Below are 21928 nucleotides of genomic sequence, written 5' to 3'. Positions count from 1 at the left end.
ATCTCCTGATCAGTAGCTTCATGACCAATAAAAACAAGAACAGGGAGGGGGGGTGATGAGTTGTAGAGTCTTGATTCAGAGTTTTTGCCCTTGCAGGAAGAGGGTCTGGGGGCTCCCCCAAGCGGGTCCCGCTTATGTTTGAGACCTGGTTTCTTATGGATCAGACTCGATTTGTTTAGGTTTAGGGTTGTCGCTCTTGCCTTGTATAAATGCTTTCTTTTCTTTCTCTCTTGTAGCAGTCAGAAAGAATAATAATATTTCTCTCTAGACGGCCGTGGTTTTTTACTCTCTTTAGTTTGAGGAGAGGTTTTTCCACGTAAATGTGTGTCCCTCTTCTTTGTGATTTGATTGTTCTTGTTTCTTCATTTTATTGCTTGAGTGTTATCTAACAAAAAGTATCGTTGGGCTCACCATTTACAAGAACTACAAAAGTGAGCATTGACACACAAGTCATCCTATCCTTTGAATCCATTTATCATGAATCCCAAGGAAAAGCAGGGAGCTCTCCAAAAATTCTCAGTCCACTCTATCATATGCTTTAGCAAGATCAAATTTAAACATGACGCACTAGACTCTAGAGAATGCACTGCCTCGTACGCAATAGAAGTACTTTCCTTGACAAAAACGCATGTTGATTCTCCCAGATGATTTTTTTGTAGAACAGGATGCATCCTATTCACCATCACTTTAGAAATAAGCTTGAAAATCACATTGCAAAGACTTATTAGATGAAAATCCTTCATCTTCGTTGCCCGTGCAGCCTTCAGAATAAGAGAGATATGGGTGGCATTTATGTGTTTTAGGAGATGCCCTGATTCAAAAAAATTCTTGCGACACCTCATATCTCACAATGCCCCCAATACTTCTGATAAAAGAACACTGGAAATTCATCCGAGCTCGGAACACTATCCGATTTCATTAAAAAATGGCATTTTTTTTTTATATTTTCGAGTCAGAGATTTGGCTAACAAGCATCAATTTTATCAATATCATCAACCCTCGGATCCGCCACCCGAGGATTCTTCATAAAGAGCTCCATAAAAAAAACCCTGTTCTCCCGTTTCATAGCTAGTGGAGAGTCAACACGATCACTCGTAGCCGTCTCAATAAATCTGATCGAATTCCTTTGAATATTACGTTTGAATCGAGCATGGAAAATGTGTTGAGATCACCTTCGAAAATCCACTGCACCCGTGATTTTTGGCACGAAAAGCTTTCCTCCATCACAAGACAATGTCACACCTTGTCTCGAAGAAACTGAATCTGAGCCACAGCTCCCAAATCTCCAGAATAAATCCTACTTTGCACAATCCTCATTTCTTCCTGAAGATCTGATTTTCACCTGTCAATGTGGCTCACACGCTGTGTTGACAAAACCTTCAACCGCCGTTTGATTTCATCAAGTTTACTAGCAACCCGAAACATAGGAACACCTGCCACAGAAAGCTGTCAGCAATCCTGTATGATTTTACCACACTCAGGGAAAGAAGCTCACATATTAAAAAGAAATTTAAATGGTGGTTGACATTTGTAAGTGACAAGCTCCCATTTTAACAAGAACTCCACATTATCATAAACAAGACTAGGAATGAACTCCAACATCGAATCCGAAAACAAATTCATCCACTCACAATTCACCAGAACCCGATCAATCTTGCTGGCTAGAAACCAACTACCTTTTAGCACTATTATTTTCGATTTCCGTAAGATGGCAATCATCAATAAAGGAGTTAAAGTCATGAATGGCCAAAGAGTCTACCTGAGAACCCCACCTCTCCTCTATAGATCTGACAGAATTCCAATGACCGAGCAAGGCCCACGGCCCATGACCACAAAGCTGACCTAGATGCTCCCAAAGTGCATGTCTCCGCCCATAGTAGTTACGTGCATGAATACCTTGAGAATGTAGAGTTTATTGTGAGTTATCTTAACTGTGAGACTCTGGTCAGTGATGGCAATAACTTCTAGATGCAGGTATTGGCTTTTTCATACGCAAAGCACTCTACAGGTTTTGTAATATTGGAAATTCCCTCAAAGTCCTTCATAACTTTGTTCATATTCTCTATGGCAAGTTTAGTCTCCAACAAAAGCACCGGTTCAGCCTTCATACTCTGCAATAACCGAGCAATCTCTATTCTTGCCCATGACCTACGTACCTAACCCACAAACATTCCACACAATGATCTGTTGTTGATAAAGAATCAAGCTAGAGTTAGCTCCAGGCTGAATGATTGTATCATGACTACTGTCGTGGCCAACAACTTGGATCACTTCATCAATTCTGCACTCCTTAAATGCTCGACCTACTGTAGGCCCACTAACCTTATCAACGTGAACATCATTACCTGCGTGATCATCACTGGGAGATACCCCATTAGGATCTGGATCGTGGATCTTGTTCTCCAATGCTTGCGCTATGCGACCCACCTTGGGTTGAGCCACGCGTCTTTTTCTAACCAACCGGGACCCACCTTTAAGGTCCAGCATCATAGAGGATTCACCGTTATGAGGTCCCCTAAACCAAGCCGCTCCTTTTTTGAGGCGGGTCCTGATTTGACACCTAGGATGCCAATTTGGGTGGAGTCTATCAAAAGAGGTGATCCACCAGCTTGGAAAGAGAACGTTCCTAAATCATCTCCACCATTCGCTGCAAGAAAACAAGGTTTTACTACTGTACTCGCATGCGGACCCCAGAAAAAAAGCAAAGATTTACCGGCGCAATACTCTTTTGCGCACAAGATAAATTTTTTTCACTGTTGGTGCCTGCGCAAAAAATGAGAGAGAACATACCTGAAGAGGCCATGTTTGTCTGATAATGGACGATGAGTGAACCTGATCTATCATCTCTGAGATGTTTGTCTCCTCAGCTGATCGCAACCCTTGATGAGCGCAGGCCCTCCAACGACAATGAGCAGGATCTGAATCCCAAAATAATCAACTGCGTTGATTAGCTTTTGTTTCTGCACAAGGGTCTCTCATCAATACCATTTTTATAGCATTAACCTTTACTAAGAAATAGTTAAAGATAATTGTTCCCTCCAAATGGTAAGGTTTATCCGATAGGGATACCTCTTGGAGAGTCCTTATACATGGGTGACTCCAACATTCTCCCGCTTTTCCCAGCGATAAACCCTTAACCGAATAACTTATGGGAATGACTTGATGAATAGATTGACCTTTAAAATCTATTCTACAAATCCTTAGTTAAATCTCTAATACTTATGTGATTAACAAAAATGACCATAATGAGAATCAAAACTGTGTGTGATCACTTTATTCTTATGCATATGTCAAAAAGAGTTGAACAAGTACATCTTCAATGCATGTTCGAAATACAATCTCAGTGCTAGCCTTTAGTAAGAGGATCAACAATCATCTCTTTGGTACCAATATTAACAATATGTACTAGATAATTCTTTGTCCTTTCTTTAACAACAAAGTACTTTAATTCCATATGATTACATGATGTAGTACTCGTATTGTTATTCGAAAAGAATATTGCAGCTTCATTATCACAGTAGACCTTCAGTGGCTTCTTGATGAAATCAACCACCTTTAACTGTGATATGAAGTTCTTCAACCATATGGCTTACGAAGTAGTCTCGTATAATGCTATAAACTCTGCATCCATGGAGTGAGCAGTAGTGATCGTCAGTTTTACACTCCTCCAAGAGATCGTGCCCCTAGCAAGTAGGAAGACATACCTGTAGTAGACTTTCTACTATCAAGGCACCCTCCTAAGTCCGCATCTGAGTAGCCAATGACCTTAAGGTGATTAACCTTATGATACATCAACATATAATCTTTTGTCCCTTGCAAATACCGCATGACTTTCTTAACAGCTTTCCAATGAGATATGCTTGGGTTAGACTGAAATCTACCAAGCATTCCAAGTGCGAAAGAAATATATGGACGTGAACAAGTCTGCGCGTATTGCAAGCTACCAACAACTGATGCATATGGATAAACACTCATATGTGCTTTGTCAATATCGTTCTGTGGACAATCCTTTAGGGTCAGTTTATCACCTTTTGATATGGGTGATGCACCAGGAGAACAATTCTCCATCCCATATCACTTTAATATCTTATTTATGTAGGATCTTTGGGAGAGACCTATAAAACCTTTTGATCTGTCTCGACAGATCTCTATGCCAAGTATATAAGCAACCTCACCCATATCTTTTATGTCAAAATATGATGTAATAAACATTTTTGTCTCTACAAGTAACTTTATATCGTTGGTTGCAAGTAGTATATCATCTACATACAACATCAATATGATGAACTTACTCCCACTTTCTTTAAGGTATATACATCAATCAATAATATTTCTGTAAGCCCGAAAGTCACGATGACATGAGAAAATTTAATGTACCACTGTTGGGAGGCCTGTTTAAGTCCATATATTGATTTGTTAAGCTTGCAAACTAAACGATCATCTTTAGAGAAACTAAGAAGTTGTTTCATGTATACCTCTTCATTTAGATCTCCGTTGAGGAACGTTGTTTTCACATCCATCTGATGTAGCTCTAAGTCATAATGAGCTATGAGGGACAAAATTATCCTCATTGACTCCTTAGTTGAGACATGAGAGAATGTCTCATTATAGTCAATGCCCTCCATCTGAGTGAATCCTTTAGCAACCAATCTTGCCTTATATCTCTCTATGTCACCTTTGAAGTCTCTTTTGATCTTAAAGACCCATTTACACTCTATGAATTTTACTCATTTAGGTAACTCGACAAGATCTTACACTTGATTCATAGCCATAGAGTTCAACTTTTCTTTCATGACTTTTATCCAGTGCGAAGATTGTTTGCTTTCAACAGCTTCTATAAAAGTCAATGTGTCATCATTTATATCTATGAAAACATCATGCTCCAGAAGGTTCACCACATAATCAGGATGTATGGTAGATTTTTATACTCTTGTGGATCTCCAAACAGGTTGATCTACAGGTTTAGATTGAACTTGTTCATTCTGTTTGTGTTCTTTTACATTATACATAATAGATTTATTTTGGATTTGTACATCAGCAATCGGGTAATCAACCACATCATTATTAGGAATAACAATATAGTATCTCTTAGTGTTCTCCTCAATAGGTAACGAAACTAGATCATGTATTTCCTCAAAACCAAGATTTTGAAGTGCACTTAATCCAACTAAACCATCTTCAAGGAATTTTGCCTTATCCATTTCAACAATCTGTGGTGAATGAGACAGACAATAAAACTTATATCCCTTTGATCTCTCTGGATAGCCAATGAAGTATCCACTGGTTGTTCTTGGATTAAAGGCTTTAATGTGGGAGTTATACAACTTAGTCTTTGCAGAACATCCCTATATATGCATATATGACAATGATGGTTTCTTACCTATCCACAACTCGTAAGAAATTTTAGGCACAGATTTTGTAGGAACCTTATTCAAAATATACACATCAGTCTTTAAGGTTTCATCCCACAACTTGATGGGAAGTGTTGAATAATTCAACATGGCCTTAATTATTTCTTTAAGCGTATAATTTCTCTTCTCAACTACACCATTTTGGTAAGCACTACCATGTATGGTATACTGAGGCACAATGCCTTCCGCTTTGAGAAATCGTGCTAATGGTCATTCCTTTTGCCCCATTTCAGTAAACCTACTATAATATTCGCCACCTCTATCAGATATGACTATCTTAATAACTTTATCAGTTTGTTTCTCTACTTCTTTCTTAAATTCTTTAAATATTTAAAAAATATCAAATTTTTCATAAATCAAGTAGAGATACATATACGGAGAATAGTCGTCAATAAAGGTGATAAAATATTTTTCGTTTGTGTAATTGGGGGTAAAAGGTCTGCATACATTCGTATGGACTATTTCTAATATCTCACTACTACGTTTGGCACCCTCTTTATATATTTTGTTTGCTTAGCCTTTATACAATCAACACACGGGTCATTGTGAGTAAAATCTAGGGATTTCAAAATTCCTGTATTTACAAGTTTCTTTATTTTCTTTTTAGAGATATGACACAACCTTTGATGCCAAAGCATGTAGGACTTATCATTAATCATGTTATGTTTGTTCTCAACCAACGTGTATTCAGAAGTCAAAGACTCCTGAGTTTGGATCTTTACATTTAGTTTATATAAACTATCATAAACAAAAGCATAACCAATTTCAATTGAATTTTTGTATATGAATAAATTGGAGTTTTCAAATTTAAAACAATATTCAAATTTATCCAACCTTGAAATTGAAATTAAATTTCTACTATATGATGGAACATAAAAAATATCATGAAGATCCAAATCTACGTCGGTATCTAAAGTGATTCTGCAGGTCCCAACACCTTTAATATGCGAACGCATCTTGTTCCTCGAATAGATTCTCTTCTTATGCATTATTGGTTCCCTTTTGTTCAAGAATGATTACAAACAATTGGCAATATGAACAGTAGCACCAAAATCAATCCATCAGCTATTTTTAAGAATATGTAATAAATTACATTCATGAGAAACAAATGATAAATTACCTTTCTTTTCTAACCATTTCTTGTACTTTATGCAATCCGCCTTCCTGTGTCTCTTCTTCTTGCAAAAGAATCACTTCATGGGAGTATAATCGGGTTGCTTGCTTTGAGATGACTTTTCTTCTGCTGACTTCTTCCTAGCATTTTTCTTTGGTCCTACCTTGGATCCATGAGAAGCCATATGTGTATTTTGCATATTCTCTCCTTTTAATCTCTTTTCTTCCTCAACACACTTGAATATAAGTTCATTCATCATTATGTGTATTATAAGAGATCTTAAAAGGACCATATTCCATAGGTAGGGATGCCAAAATTAAATACACTAGGAATCAGTCAAAAATGATCAGTTTCATGTCATTCAGTTGGGACACTATGTTCCTCATTTCCAAAATGTAGTGGCGAATATTACCCCCTCCAGAATACTTCATAGATATGAGTTTTGATATTAGGGTACTAGCCTGGTCTTATTCAAACTGACAAACTCTGCCTCAATGGCACTCAGGAATTCTCTCATTGTTCTGCATTGCGGGATAACACTGCGAATATTCTTAGCCACCTTAGATTGCAAAAGCAATAAGCTAAGTCTATTCGAGTGCTCCCACTTCTCAAAAGCACTTTTTTTTATTCAGCAGTGCTTTGTTCTGTCAGGGTAGCCGGTTCATCATTTCTTAAGGCCAAATCCAAATCTATATACCATAATGTGAAAAGGATAATTTATTTTCAATTACTAAAATTAGATCCATCAAGAAAAGAGATAGTACTCGAGCCATCTAAAATCACAGAACCAGAAATTACATGGCATAAGACATGTATCAAAAAAGAAAGCATGTATGAGACAAGCCTGACGGAAAAAAACAATAAATAAAGGGCTCTTGATATGTTTATTTTCAGGCGAGTATAGGGGGTCATCGATGTTCTACTTTGGTAAGAGCTCTGACATACGTAATCACTATGCCTACCAACCATAGCTAGTAAAACTAAAGCTCATGTAAAGCTAGACCATCAACACATGACACCTTTGGATACACATGCGCAATTTTACTTTTGCGAGTCAAACTGACCTTTGAAAAAGATTTTAAAAATAACTTGCCTCCATTTTAAAATGCGGGATAATTCTGAAGAATGGGACCCGTCTGTTAGTACGAGGTTCAACCATTCCTGACGTCATAACCAGGGGTAATCAAACCAAGGATCAATCAAGTGCTTTACTTTGCTTTGCTCAACTGTCTAATTAAATCGATGTTCTATTTCTTAAATGCACAAAGAATCACGCATGTACTATGACTTAGAAATTTTTTTACTGAAAACATGATGTTTGCTTGGAATACTTGAAAGTACTTGGAAAAGGAAACACCTTAAAAATCGTGAATTGCATTGAGAAAGTATTTTTTAAAGAATGAAAAATCAATTTCTGAAGAAAAGGAGAGCTTTCTGAGAAAATCAATTTATGAGAAAATTCAAATGATTTTTGAGAAAATCAATTTTATGAGATGGAATTGGAAAATACATCAAAAGGATGAGCAATAGTCGCTCTGTGAAAACTTTTCATGATGTAAACTAACCTAGATGAATTAATGTGATTTGCAAAAGTATTTTCTGAAGAATTTTAAGAAAAAACTTTGAAAAAGAGTTTATGTGTCTTATAGAAATTAGATGAAATAAATTTGCCACGTATCCCTAACTATGGCTACAAATACGTATTGAATATAATTCATTTTGATACTAAAAGAGAAAAATATTTAGAAAACTTTGCAATATGCAATAGTTTGTTAAGATAGCCTAAGAGTGTAGGCTGATTGTGTTAGAAAAAAATGATAAATCTGGGTTTCGTTCGTATTCTGACTATGACCACAAATACAAAACCTACCGAGTTTATCAAATCCTTAGAAGTTAGTGCATGCATCATTCGTGTAGACCATGATGAGTTCGAATATGCATGAATCATCATCCATCAAACATTAACATTATTGAAAGAAATAAATTATATACAATGCAGCCTAAGCTAAGCAGAAAAAGTAAATTCTTATTCCAAATTTACATTTATTTTACATCACTAATTGAATTGAAATAAAGGAAAATAAAAGGAAATACAATCTTTAATATTCCTGCAAAACTAGAAAACTTGTTAGTGAAGATATGTTGGCTTTTCTAGATTTATCCAATAATGTCTAGAAATTGAGAGATTTATCCAGATATAAGCCTCTTTCCATGTTTTCCTGAAATAAATATAATAAAAAATGATATAAAGTTAAAGAAATAATAAAGATAAACAATTTTAAAATTCAAAATTTTGAGAAAAATGATAAAAATGCCCCTGAAAATAAGACTATGGCCTTAAAATCAGGGTTTTCAGAAAAGATCTTTGTAAAACTTTGGATTTAAAGCTCAAATGGATTCAAATAAACACCAAATCGGGTGTGAAGCACCCTAGCATGATTATAAACCTGATCAAACCCTAAAAATATTAAACTTTTTATAAAAAAATCAAAATATCACAAAAATAGTGATTTTCACCAGTGTTTTACTCGAACTGGGATTCTACGAGCGCCCTATTTTCTTGATTTAATCAAATAATATATCAAATGAACTCAAAAATCTGTAAAAATCGACATGGATAGTTTTGATAACCATAAAATTAAATTGCATTCAAAAATATATATTTTTGACATTATTTTAAAATAAAAAATTAAATAAAACCCTAAAATATGCAATTTTGCTCACGGGCACAAACCTGTCACAGTGTCAGACCCAAATCAGGTATCAAATCACCATGAAAATTCATAAAAATTTATAAAGAGATATTATACATATAAAAAAATAATTCTTTTTTGCATATTAGAAAAATCATCTCCAGTTAGAGAGATATCGTCCCAGCAATATATGATTGATTCCTGCTTATATGTAACAAGTTAAAATAACTACATCTTATTTCGGGTATAAGTAAATATAGCAAACCAGGTTTAAAAATTATAAAACTTTGGTAGGTGAAAGTAGACACACAGAGGAAGGTTTTCCCTTTTATGGATCATCAATCAAATATTTGGTTAGGGAGATACAATCTGCCCAAGTTGATCTAGGGTTTAAACAAGGTATAACGGGCCCTGTGAAACCGATTCTGGTTTCTGTCAAAGAAAAAATATCAAACATATATATATAAATCTAAAAAATTTACAAGAAATACTAGACAGAATAACAAAAACACTTTAACTTACGGATCATCAATCGCATCTTCGACGAGGGAGATATTGCCTCAGCAAATTGTTAACAAATCCCCATAGTGATTTCACTGCTTAAAAAGTAGGGTTCGGTTTTCTATTTTTTTGATAGGGCTACAGAATCCAAAGTAATCCAATTTTTTTATAAGAAATCACTGGCATGTTCACGGTTTAATCCTAAAAAAATTATATTTTGTTGAAAGAAACTTGAACATGAAATAACATGGTTCCCGCATGCCCGAGATCGAAATCCATATATTATTGATAAAACATGAAAAACCTAATCTAAATACAATAAATAATAAAGAAAACACAAAAATAACACCACAAATTTGAATTTGACATTTAAATGACCAAAATAAGCATGAACATGATAAAAAAATTTAGGAAATACACGGTTAGAATTTGATTTAGCCTTCGAAAAGAGGGATTCGACCCATTGAACGGGCGAATCTCATCTTTTATTTGGCTTAAATATAAAAATTGATATTTCCAACAATTTCAACGAATTGGAATCATGAAAAATGCCCTTAAATAGCATTAGATCACTTTCTTGAATTGATTTTAAGGTTCTTGAACGAAAGCTAAGCTTGAAACTCACAACCAAAGGGGGGTGTCAATGGCTAAAATGGCTAAAACAAGTAAAAAGTATAAAATAAACAAAGCTTACATTGAAGGTTGTAGCTCCAATGCAGGAAGAAGAGGATGCTGGGAGGAGAGATAAGCAGCAAGAAAGGGAGAGAGAGAGCATAGGGGTCGACCCCCCCTTGGAAGACTCTTTATATAGGTTTTTGAAACCCACTTAATTAGGATTTTAATTAATGAAATTTGACCTTTTGAAATTCTATCCAAAAGGGGTGATTTTTGGTGGGATCCTAACCCTAAATGGACTCTAACTAACTAACCCTAATTGACATAATTAGACTTCTAAAGGATTTGGAAAACTTCTAAATGTGGCGCCACCTAATGTGGCCCACATTTGGTTTTTTTAAAGCCCTAATTTTTTGAAAACTTTAAAAACCAAAGTTAAAATTTAAAGTGAAAATAAAATTTTAAAATCAATTTTGACTCTTCTAACCTAGCTAGGATACTAAGCTAACCATAATACTCTCAAATGTGGCGCCACCTAGAGTGGGCCCACTTCATTTTTCAGAGAACGATTTTAAAACTTTAAAAACAAAGGGGTTAATATGTTTTTTCTCAAAAACTTTAAATGAACACCTAAACTAACTAATAATTTTTTTGTATTTTTGAAATATGAAAGATTAAATGAAATTGAAAATTAGGGTTTTGCACCCCTACAGGGTGGGCCCCGCTTGAAGAAGGCTGATAAAATTGGATTTTGAAAGATTAAAACAAAGGTTAAGAAACAAGGTTTTTAAAATAAATAACAATAAAAATAAAAGATTAAAATCATGAAGATTTAGAGTCCTAATCCGACTAGGAATCTGGGAGAGAATCCTGATTTGAGTGAAACCCTAAAAATCTGGCATTTTTTGAAGATAAATAAAGGAATTTTAAAAGGTTTTCTCAGAATTTGATAAAATGAGCTGAAAAACGAAGTTAGGGTCAAAGTCCTAGTTCAACCGAAACTCTTGAAATAAAGTCCTAAGTTGACTAAAACTTTACAAAATGGTTTTTTTTTAAAACAGGCGAAAAGGTTTTAAAAACAAGTCAAAATGGGAGTTAAAAAAGAAATCAAAATAGAGTCTCGATCCGATCAGGACTCTGAGACAGAGTCTTAATTCGACTAAAACTTTGAAAATTTTGATTCTTCTGAAAACAGACAAGAAGATTTTGAGAACTTTTCGCGAAAATAGGTGAAAACAAGATGAAAACTGAAATCAGAATTAGAATCCTGATCCAACTGGGACTTTGGGACAAAGTCTTAATTTGACTAAAACTCTTAAAATTTAAGGTTTTCTAGAAAACAAATGTGAGAGTTTTAGAAAACAGATGAAAATAAGATAGAAATTGAAGTCAAGTTCAGAGTCCTGATCCGACTAGGACTCTGGAGAAGAGTCCAAAATCGACTAAAACTCTCAAATTTTTTGGTTTTCTGAGAAGCAAGTGACGAGATTTTAAAAAGGACTTTTGAAAACAAGTGAAAATGAAATAAAAAATAAAAGCAAGATAGAGTCCTCATTCGATTAGGACTCTGGGAAAAAGACCAAATAAGTGGAGTAAACAAGGTATGGACCCACTTCTTATTCAGAATCAATAAATGGAAGATTGAAAGGGCTTAAAATATAAAATCACAGAGTTCTAGTTCAACTAGAATTTTGAAATAATTGGAATTATGCAAATTTTGAAAGAAATCATTGATTCAGAAGTGACGCCACCTGGATGGGTCTCAAAATAGATTGAAAATTGGTTTGAAAATAGTTCAACTAGAGTTCTTTAGATTGTTTTTCTAAAGAAATGCTTTTGAAATAAAGCTCTGGGGGTTATCCAAATGGCAAATGTCAATTTAAAAACCCAGGTTTTTAAAATTGCTTTCAAAAGAAAGGTTTTAGTATCGAATCTGGATTAGATGTTTAGAAAAAACAGAGTGATGGATCTCTAAAATGAGATGAAATGATATGAAATGATGAGAAAGGATAAGAAATGATGAGATATGACATGGAATGTCATGTGAAATGCAAACTCTAGATAAAGGATTTCAGGTATTGGACCCTGATCGACTGTTGTACCAGTTTAAAAAGTGATAAAATTGATAAAAATGAACAAAATGATTCAAGAAAATGGTTTTTGTTCCTGCAGGGCCAAGTGTGACACTGAAAACTGGGGTTTTAACTGGTTTAAACTAGAATGAACTGATTTTTAGGGCTTCGAAACTCAAGAGAACTAACAAGACACAAACTCAACAGAACTCTTATGTTGGATGATCGAGAAATGGTACAATTCTTAAGAAAATTGTGAGAAATGATCACTAGAGTGAAGTGAGTTACGAACAAGAACTGGGTTTGAGCTGGAACAAAGATCAGTAATACTGAGTTGAACTAAAACTAAAGCTCAAACACTAGCTCAACTGAATGGACTTAGCTCAATTTCAGCTGAAATGAACTGAAATGGGCTAAAATGGACTCCTAGACTGTAGAAATGAATTTGAACTGGAACTGCTCTACTTGAACTCCTAGTGAGCTCAAATTAGACTCAGAAGAATAGGGTTGACTAGATTTGACCGACCCAGAAACAATTGATTGGGATTCAGATTAGAAATGAGCTCATTTCTCAGAAAATGAACCCATTTTGGCAGGAATGGTCAGAAATGAACATGATCTGCTCATCGTGAGCTAGAAATGACTGACATTCTAACTGTTCTGAACTTAAAAATGAGTTTGGTTGACTCTGACTGGCAAGGATCTAAGGTGACCTAGGGATAAAATGGTAGTTTTCTTAGTAAAAAGGGGTGAAATGGCACCTAAATTAGACTAGACCTAGGGTTAGACTCTTAAGGGGACTGACACCTGCTATAAAGGGGTATCAAGAAATGTGCGAGAAAAATTTTGGGTGTTTACAGATGCCCCTCTTTACTACTAAGCTCGTTGAAAATCGAGCTTAGTAGCAAAGAAAAACACACCAAATTTGGACTACAAAATGTCTCAGTTAGAAGAATGAGACTGGGTATGAAAGGATTTATTCGGGTGATGATGGTAGATATGAAATGGAGAATAAAGAAGAAAATTCACCTCATCAAAATGAGGCTCAGGCTTAACCCTTAACCTGAATGGGACAAAAACTGCCTAATGGAAGAACGAGGTTCAGGTTTTACCCTTAACCTGAGCGAAGAAAATACCTCATGGAAGAACGAGGTTCAGGTTTGACCCTTAACCTGAAGGAGATGATACCTTATGGAAGAATGAGGTTCAGGTTTGACCCTTAACCTGAAGGGGACGATACCTCATGAAAAAACGAGGTTCAGTTTTGACTCTTAACCTGAAGGGGACTATACCTCATGGAAAAATGAGGTTCAGGTTTGACCCTTAACCTTAAAGAGACGATACCTCATGGAAGAACGAGGTTCAGGTTTGACCCTTAACCTGAAGGAGACAATAACTTATGGAGGAATGAGGTTCAGGTTTGACCCTTAACCTGAAGGGGACGATGGAATCCTCAAAAGAAGAAACCATGATGGAGCCTTTGGATTTTGCACAATAAATCCGAGATGGGTCTGCAAAAGGAAGAAAAGGGGGTTCCCTAAAGCTTGAAAAGGGATTGATCTTGGACGTCTCATTACTGAGACTGAATGACTTTTAAAATAGATGACCTTTTACAAAAATGATTCAGGTTTAACCCTTACCTTGAACGAGAACTGTCTATGGTGGGACAGTGGGGAACACAGGGAAGTGTGTGAATTTGAGAGCCCAAGAGCTCAGATTAAAACAGAAGGGAAGGATCTTGAAAACTCTCATTATCAAATCCTAAAGAGGGATAAAAAACAATGCCAGGATATTCAAAATGGACATCAAGCTCTCACTTCATGTCAAGATAGCTAAAAAATGATTACTAATAAGATAAAAATCGTAGTTGATTCAAATGATTGAAAGTACACATTTGTGCAAAAATATATTCCCTCTTCTACCTAGAGTATTACCTCCAACTGAGCTAACTCTGTAGAATCTAGAATCAAAATCAAATTGTTGCTATTGAGTTTCTTCAAGAAGGCTAACCATTTCCTCGATATAAAAAAAAGGAATTTATTCTCAGTATCATAAAAGCATTTTATGAAAAGCTATTGATAAAAGAATTTCGCATAAATAAAGAAAATTCTTGGCAGTTTGACAGTTTGATATCTGAGGTTTACTCATGATGATCTTTTTACACTCTTTCGAGATATAGAAATTGAGCTTTCTTGGGATTTGGCGAGAATTTCATCGCATCAACCTTCAACTTGGTTATGTTTTGATTTTCCCTGGAAAGACATGCCACATGCTCCTTCAACTTGGAGATGATCTGAGTCTTCTTTAGTCCCAAGAATTATACTGATAATGTTGTCTCTTTTATTGAGGATCTCTTGATGGTCTTTTGCATTCTTTTGAGAAATGAAAAGTGAGCTTTCTTGGGATTGGGCAAGAATTTCATCACATCAACCTTCAACTCGGTGATATTTTGATTTTCCTTGGAAGGACACGTCACATGCTCCTTCAACTTGTAGATGATCCGAGTCTTCTTTAGTCTCAAGAATTGAATTGACTGCATTGTCTCTTTTGACGAAAATCTCTTTATGATAACATAAATCAAATATCTTTTAGGGATTGACGGGAGGTTCATCATATCAACCTTCAACTTGGTGATGATTTAAACTTTCTTTGGAAAGACACGTCACATACTCCTTCAACTTGGAGATGATTCGAGTATTCTTTGGCCCCGGGGGTCTAACTCATCCATCAATCTTCAACTTGATGATGATTGAGAGATCCCTTTTGCAGATAATTAATTGCAACTTGAATGATTGAAGAGATATATTGAAATTGAGTGAATTTTTTTTATCGCCCAAGATATTTTCACTGCCTTATTACCAGAAAAATAATCTTTAAAAATGTGTCATAGCTATGATCAATATCAATTCACTTATGGCTTTTTAATATCATTGAATTTTCCTTTACTAGTCATATCGAGGATTTTTCTTTATCCTTTTGGTTGACCAACAGAAAAGCTTGAATTTTTTTTTCCTTTGCAAAAGTCTTGTCCTTTTAGAAATAATACTGAAGGTAATTGAGGTAATTCTTTGTGCAATAAAAGTTTGAAATCAACAACTGTTTTTTATAGCAAATTGGCAAAATGTTCTTAAAATCCTTGGTGAAAGAAATCGCTTGACATCCAACTGACACTTCTGTGGCTAGATTCTCCTCTCCTTTCCCCAAAGGAGAGACTCAGGCTTGACCCTTACCTAAATGGATAATAAAAGGATACTCCTCTCTTCCCTAAAGATGAGGTATTTACAAAATAAACTTTCGAAGAGAAATTAAGCTTTCGTCAAAACGTCCTAACTTTAGGCTTCTCTTATGGAAAGGTGGTCGAAGATGGGTTGAGAGAAAAGATATCATAAAGGAGCAAGTCCATCACACTCTTCCTGGAAAGAGGATCTTTTATGACGAAATGGCCTAACAAAAGTATTGGGGGGGGGGGGGTCACGAGGAGAATGAGCTTTCGTCGAAGCTCTCCCTGGAAACAAGGTTCCTTGTATGATAATAAAAGATTGTCTTACAAACTATTCGTGAAGCATGAGTCCCTTCAAACTCTCCCTAAAAGGGGTTCAGCGAAGCAACAAAATTGCATACGAAAGGAATGAGCTCCCTCGAACTCTCACTACAAGAAAAATGATTGATAATTGATTTTGAGCCAATTGGCAGACGAGTTTGACATAAAAGGTCAGATCTTGAAAGACCATGATTGGCAAAAGTGACTCGTAGGTTAGAAAATGATTGACTTCGATAGAATTGATAACCTAAAATTTTGATTGATAAGATTGATTGATAAAAATTGATTGACCCGAAAGTCTGGAAATGATTGATTTTGACTAAATTGGTAACCCGAAGGTTCGCTTGATAAAATTGGTGACCCGAAGGTCGCTTGACAAAAATTGTAGACCCAAAGGTCGATTGGACAAAAATTGATTGACTTGAAGGTCGGTTTGATAAGAATTGGTGTTGATCTTGATGTGGAATTAGTATAAAGATTGAATTTGAAAGAAAGACTAATACGAATACGGGATTTGGTAAAAGAACCAATGCGATGTTAGATTTTGTAAAAAGACCAATTTGAAAATTGGATTTTACCGGACCGGTATAAAACTGGGTTCGGCAAGAAGATTCGAATCAGAATTTGAATCTTCAAGAAAATACTAGACGAATTGGATTTGGAAGAAAATTTGAGTCAGAACTCGGATCTTCTAGACCAATTACTAAATTTGAAGAAAAGTTTGAGTAAAAATTTGAATCTTTAAATGAAAGGTAGACAAATTGGATTTGGAAGAAAATTCGAGTCAGAACTCGGATCTTCTAAACCAATTACTAAATTTGAAGGAAAATTCAAGTAAAAATTTGAATATTTAAAGCAAAGCTAGATAAATTGGATTTGAAAGAAAAATTGAGTCAGATATTTAATTTTCTAGACCAATTCTAGAATTTAAAAAAAAAAGCAAATTAGACAAATTGGATTTGGGAGAAAAATTGAGTCGAAACTCAGATCTTCTAGACCAATTCTAGAATCTAAAGGAAAGCAAATTAGACTAATTGAATTTGGAAGAAAATTAAAGTCGGAACTCGAATTTTCTAGACCGATTCTAGAATCTGAAGGAATGCAAATTAGACGAATTAGATTTGGAAGAAAATTCGAGTCAGAACTCAGATTTTCTGGACCAATTCTAGAATCTGAAGGAAAGCAAATTAGACGAATTGGATTTGGAAGAAAATTTGAGTTGAAACTCAGATTTTCTAGACCAATTCTAGAATCTTAAGGAAAGCAAATTAGACAAATTAGATTTGGAAGAAAATTCGAGTTGGAACTCGGATTTTCTAAACCAATTCTAGAATCTGAAGGAAAGAAAATTTGATTAGTGTGAAAACAGAATTTTGGAATAGTTCGACCAGTATGAAACTGGATCTTGAAATAGTACCAGCACGAGCACTGAAAAGTACCAGCATGAGCACTGGATTTTGAAAAAGTATCAGCACGAACACTGAATTTTAAAAAAGTACCAACACGAACACTAGATTTTAAAAAAGTACCAACATAAACACTGGATTTTGAAAACTTACCAGCACAAACACTGGATTTTGAAAAATCACCAGCATGGACACTGGATTTTGAAAAATCACCAGCACCAACACTGGATTTTGAAAAAGTACCAGCACAAACACTGGATTTTGAAGAGGTACCAACATAAACACTGGATTTTGAAAACTTACCAGCACAAACACTGGATTTTGAAAACTTACCAGCATGAACACTGGATTTTGAAAAATCATTATCACGAACACTGGATTTTAAAAAAGTACCAGCACAAACACTGGATTTCGAAGAGGTATCAGCACAAACACTGGAATTTGAAAACTTACTAGCACGAACACTGGATTTTGAAAAAGTAAGCCGACACTTTTGAAGATATTTGAAGATTGTGATGAGAATTTTTAACTTCACCTTTATGATTGATTATCATAAATGACTGTCGTGGTCTCAGGATTTATCCATTATCCTGAATGAGAAATAAATTTGATGCAAATGGATGCAAATAAATGCAAAATGCAGAGGAATGCAAATAAATACAAATAAATACGAATGAATGCAAATAAATATAAATAAACGATGAAAGATTTTGTTTAATTCTGTCTGCATACAAGACATTTTGAAGTAGCGACAAATTTTTAAAAAAAATGCCCCAGTGTAACTGGGGAGTGGGATGTTAGTCAAAAGGATAAGTAATTGATATTTGACGAAAGCTCTTTGAAAATAACAAGGAAAAGATTAATGATGTGCTTCTTGATTGATTCGAAAAGCACTCTGAAAGAGGTCACTCCTCGTAAGAAGACATTAGACATTTTGCAAAGAAGGAGAAATATAAAAGATGGCACCAAGCCATGAGAAAAATTGATAAATTTATTGAGGCATTGGAAAAGAGGAATAACAAATTGGTAAGACAACTGTGACTACATTGCCCCTTTAAAATGACAAAAGCAAAATGAAAGAAGTGATATAGCATTGGCATCATCCTTCCTCTTCGCGTCCAAAAAAGATGTTGGCAGGATAGCTGATTGATTTTCTAATTTGCCTTAAGCAAGAAGTCCTTTGTCGATGCAACCCTGCACGATGTTCTTGAAATCAAAGCAATGTTTTATATCATGCCCCAATGCTCGGTGGTACTTGCAGAATTGATCTTTCCATTTGCCCATAGTGACAAAAGGATCAGCGGCCTTCAGAAGTCTGACCATATATTTTGCGAGCATGTATGCGAGAATACTCTCGAGTGTTTGATCTAATGAAGTAAATTTGCGGTCATGGCTCCAACCTTCATGCTTTTTCTTTTGTTGCGCGCTTGGCTTCAGCTAAAGCTTGGCTAGGATAGTCGATTGGTCCTCTTCTTTGCCCTCAATGAAGAGATTCTTATTGATGCAGTCTTGGATGATGTTCTTCATGACAAAACAATTCTCTGTGTCGTGCCCTACTGCTCGGTGAAACTTGCAGAATTGATCTTTGAATCTTCCCATGATCGTGGAAGGGTTTGTGGCTCTTGGGAGCTTGACCAATCTCTTGGTCAACATGTATTCAAGGATTTCTTCGAGTGGCTGCTCTAGGGGAGTAAACTTGCGGTCATAACCCTAGCCGTCACGCTTTATCTTTTCATTCTTCCAGGATTTCTAGTGGGAGGTCGACGGGAATAGCTTGCTTGAAGGTAACTCCCTTTTTGCCTCCATTGCTGCTTATGTCAGGCTTAGAACCTCCCATGTTGCCGCTCTTGCTAGTGATGTTCTTGAAGAAGGTGATAGATACCTTCTTCTTGATGGGAGCCTTTCTGGGACTGTCTTCAGCTTGTTCGGATATCATTTTAATCATCATTTTCTTAAATAGCTGATATGCGGCAGGATCGATGTCATCGCTGTCAGTCTGACTCTGTCCTCTAGCAGATCTTGGAGAGTTCATCTCTTACTCGCTACTGCTACTCTGACTAACACGTTGAGATGATGCAGTCTTCTAGCCGGATCTTATTTGAACCGCTTGGGGATACCGGTGCTCTCTGCATATTGAGGTGGATGGTTTAGAATTTGCTAATGGCGCTTTTGGACAAAATGAATAGAAGAGAATATTTATTGCAGATCAGGTTGACAATTGAAAGAATATTTCATTACCAAGGATCAAGTCATCGTTGGAATCACGACAATTGTGTTGATAAACAACTAAAATATACCTTGTTACCTAGGCGAGGTCGTCAAACCATGATAAAATGAGATTTATTAAAGAAAAATTATTTTATTTTTAGTCATAAACTTGACAAAGAGGAGGACGGACATACAATCTGCCACCACTCATGATAGTCGGAAGACACTCGAGGACCAGTAAAAATAGTGAGGGTAACAAAAGAATTCTAGCTATGCTGGGCAGAATAGTATGCTTCAGACCACTAAGCAGGCTTTAGATCAAACTCTTGCACAATGCCTGACAATAATCGAGCTTAAATGCGTTTTTGCCTCTGCGAGAACTGCCTGAGACATCGATCTGACTGGTAATAAATGAAGAAGAATGGTCCGACTAACTTGAATCGCTTGTCATTTGCATAAGTGTATCTAGGGGGTGACTCTCGATGGTCGAAGTAGTTCCATACGATTTCTTCTTCATGAAGGTTCTCGATCAAGAGTCTATACCAAGAAGTAGGTAGTGGCTTCTTATTGTTGTATCTAAATGAGCTGACTCAAGTTGGCACATGCCGAAGGAACCAAGACTGTAATGCGTAGATGCACCCTTCTACTAAGACTGAATCTTTAAGTACGAAGCGGGTCAATACACGGTACAAGAAAGCGAGTGCGACCATAGCGATCGAGAGACGCTTGGTCTGCCAACTTTCCCATCTTCGCAAAAGTTTTACTATTCTGATATCAACGTAGTTTTGTCCGTCCTAAAAGAACATCAGTCCTATTGTGCACAAGACCATTGCATGTTGAATCCTTTCTCACACTGCTCGGGATAAGGAGTCGACTTCTTCAAAAGTTTCATACTGTCGGTATAGCTTAAACAAGTCAACACACTGAGTCTCATAGACTTGTATCAGTGGCCATGATCGGTGCCTAGTCATACATGCTAAAGCATCACGAGGGTCAAGTCCCTTGACATTGATAAAAAATTGTTGCTCTAACGGATCTTCTGGTTGACCAGCTAACTCGGGTAAACCCATGATATCTGAAAATTCATCCAATAGTAGAGTCATCTCTCCCCACGGGAATCAGAAGGTGCAGGTGCGCGGATTCCACTGCTCTACTAGTGCTTGAATTAAATTGGCGTTGATGATCTGCTCTCCCACTAACAATGTCATTTCCAATCCACAGTCGCTCAGATGGCTTGGGAACATACGAGAGAAGTTGGTGAGCCAAGAATAGTACCACCAGGGAATGAAAGATCTAGTGTTTAGAGTTCGATTATCAGAAAGACCTTGCCGCACCTCCTAAGAGATATAACCCTCGAGAAAGACTGAATCAAGCTGACTGGATGCCATCAGAATAGACTGGAAACAAAGAAGAAATTAGGACCAGTATTTAAAGAATGTACACAATTTTTTTAAGAAAATTACAGGCAGAATAAAAACAAGGCTGAAAATTCGAGATCCAGAGGAATGAAAAGATAGAAAATTGCCTGGAGTTTTGGGGAAAACAGAGGAGATTTCTGAAAAAATTGACCAGGGTTTGAGAAAATAACAAGGAATAAAAATAAATAGAAAATAGGAGATTTTTGGAAAAATCGTTCAGTATTTTTTAAAAATTATGGGAAAATATAAAGAAACAAAAGGAATAAAAGGAGCTAACATTCAATCACATCCTGCATAATCAAATATTCACGTACAACACTCCCTAAAAGTTGACTCTAAATGCATAAGTTTTGAAATAGTTGTAAGACCGTAACCCTAACTCTAAGGCTCAGATCATCTGTGTTCAATCATGCTATGCCGATATACTCGAGCCGATGCTCGATGTACGTGGCATAAAATAAATTTCTCTAGTTCTAGGCTCATGTTTTCCATCATCCTTGAGCCCATGTTGATATACTTTGGACTATGGCCCTCGGTACGTGGCAGTGGGGGGATAAACCCAAATAGGTGGCCCAGTTGTGAGGCTTTGTCCTAAACTATGGTTTTAGAAGAAAGCCTAGCAACGTGGTGGCCAGGTAAAAGTAGGTGGGGTTGTTTCGAAAATATGATCAACATGCAAGAAAACAGAAGGCTCTAATGACCTAAAGGAGTAGAGTTTTGAAAATTTTAAGAGAAGCAAGCATTATTTTCAATCAGATCCTAGATTGAGGATGATTGTATTTGACATAAGTCTAAGTGAGCATGAATAATGCCTCCTCAATCGGTCCTACCAAACCATGCCTAAGCCTATATGCTTTCCATGTCAGCTGGGTTTGATTCTAGGCTCCTAGGTTCATATGAAATAAAGCTGACATTCTAGAATATGATTTTGACAAGATTAATAGAGCAA

The sequence above is a fragment of the Nuphar pumila genome, chromosome 14 (genome assembly GCF_984573655.1).
Source record: "Nuphar pumila chromosome 14, dmNupPumi1.hap1.1, whole genome shotgun sequence".
NCBI classification, from domain to species: domain Eukaryota; kingdom Viridiplantae; phylum Streptophyta; class Magnoliopsida; order Nymphaeales; family Nymphaeaceae; genus Nuphar; species Nuphar pumila.
Note: the sequence above shows the minus strand (reverse complement) of the source record.